The sequence below is a fragment of the Delphinapterus leucas genome, chromosome 5 (genome assembly GCF_059928025.1).
Source record: "Delphinapterus leucas isolate spDelLeu-1000000601 "Yukka" chromosome 5, BTC_Dleu_Yukka2, whole genome shotgun sequence".
NCBI classification, from domain to species: domain Eukaryota; kingdom Metazoa; phylum Chordata; class Mammalia; order Artiodactyla; family Monodontidae; genus Delphinapterus; species Delphinapterus leucas.
The window spans coordinates 53935270-53937763 of record NC_143133.1 but is presented as its reverse complement, the minus strand read 5'-3'; positions in this window follow the sequence as shown (position 1 = coordinate 53937763).

The following is a 2494-nucleotide window of genomic DNA, read 5'->3' as shown; positions in this document are numbered from 1 at the left end:
ACTCACTTTAAACTTCTGAGCTCCAGAACTATAAGATAATAAATCCGTGTTACTTTAAATCACCAATTTTGTTACAGAAGCAATACAAAGCTAATATAAAGCCAATGGAAAATTTTAAGTCAAGGAGAAGTTAATTTCATTTAAGTGTTAACATGTCATTCTGACTGCTCCTTGAAAAATAAATTATAAGGATGCAAAAGTAGGAAGGACAATTAGAAGGCTACTGCAGTAGACCACATGTAAGATAATGTAGATATAATGGGGTAGAAGCACTGGAGAAGAAAAAAAAAAAAAACTTCAGACAGATTTTTGGACTACAACTCAACACTTTTTGAAGAAATGGAGTTTGGTGAGGAAAAACAGAGACATCGAGTCTATACTTTGGAATGAAACATTTGGGGGAATGAGGGAACTATATTCTGAATCTAAGACAACAGAGGGAAGAATTTAAGTGAAAAATTTAGATGTATTAACTTTGAGATGTGTATTGCAGGTTTAAATATTTTGAATTTAGTATAGACATTAGAGCAATAAAAATAAATGTGCTAGTATTCTTCCTAAAGATACTTTTGTGACATGACTGAATTAAATCACATATGGGAGAGACTATTAGGACTCTTTGTTGGATTCCTGAGTACTAACATATCTTCAGTTAGTGGAACAACGAGATGGGATTAACACGTATGGCTGTCAAGATTTCCAGACTTTGTAATACTGTGGCTTTTTCATATTATCTTTTGGGTTCAAGTGTTCTAAATACCCACTGATTATCTCTATTCCTTCTTCTGGAATATGCAAAGATAAACTGAGAGGTTTAATAGGGTATATACACTTAAGCCTTTGCTTTTCTTTCTTGGTGGAAATTCTGCAACTTTCAAGGTAGAATCATGAGGACAGTCTTGAAGGAGGCATGGTCTGAGCCCTTGTTCTAGACAAATGGACTTGGTATTCTAGTTGCAGATTTGGGAGTCTAGAGTGAATGTGGGTATAGAGAAGTTCAGAAGGGATGCATTGTATGAAGTAAGGGGGCATGTGACAGAACCTTTAATGGAAGATTGAGCAATTTATAAAATGCATTAATTCAAAGAGGTTAAGCAAATTGAAAATGCAAGAATTAGGCAGTAAAATAGAAACTAGAGAATAAAGGTCGGGATGCAAATATAATCAATAGGTCATACAGATATTCCCTGAAACACTGGACTAGGACTCTCAACCTCTCCTATATGGTAATATAGAATGCATTAAGAAATAAAATGATGAGACTCCCAAGAAAAGATGCCTCATCTTAAGATTTTACCATGGATTAACCCTGCCTGTGTTTTATTGTTATTGTGGTCTTGCTTTCTGTGATTGTCTCTGAATTCCTGAACATGACATTTTGCATCCAGAACACAGACATTATTTCACCCTCTCCTTATTTATTTCAAATCCATAAAGTGATTGAAAAATTCCTTTGTATTTTTTAATTTATAATGTAATCTATATGTGTTATATATTGTATATATAACACATATATATGTTTATTGAACTACAGCTGACTTACAATATTATATTAGTTCCAAGGGTACAAACACAGTGATCGAATATTTTTGAAGATTATACTCCATATAAAGTTATTAAAAATATTGGCTATACTCCCTACATTATATCCTTGTATCTTGTTTACTTTGTACCTAGTAGTTTGTATCTTTTAACACTCGTTCATCTATCTTGCCCTTGCTCCAACCCCTCTCTGCACTGGTAACCACTAGTTTGTTTTCTCTATTTGTGAGTCTGTTTCTGTTTTGTTATAGTCATTCCTTTGTTTTATATTTTAGATTCCAAATATAAGTGATAACATACAGCATTTATCTTTCCCTGTTTGACTTATTTCACTAAGTATAATACCCTCCAGGTCCATCCATGTTGTTGCAAATGGCAAAATTTTCATTCTTTTTTATGGCTGAGTAATATTCTATTGTATATGTATTCCACATCTTCTTTATCCATTCATCTGTTGATGGATATTTAGGTTGCTTCAATATCTTGGCTATTGTAAATAATGCTGCTATGAACATTGGGCTGCACATATTTTCTCAAATTACTGTTTTCATTTTCTTTGACATATACCTAGGGGTGGAATCGCTATATCATATGGTAGTTCTATTTTTAATTTTTTGAGGAATCTCCATACTTTTTTTCATAGTGGTTGTACCATTTACATTCCTACCAACAGTGTACTAATGTTCTTTTTCTCCACATTCTTGCCAACACTTGTTATTTCTTGTCTTTTTGAGGATGGCCATTCTGACAGTTGTGAGGTTATATCTCATTGTGGTTTTGATTTGCATGTCCCTGATGATTATTTATGGAGCCACAAAAGACCCTGAATAGACAAAATAATCTTGAGAAAAAAAGAATAAAGCTGCAAATATCATGCTCCTGTACTTCAGACTAAACTACAAAGCTACAGTGATCAAAACAGCTTGGTGCTTTGTGACCACCTAGAGGGGTG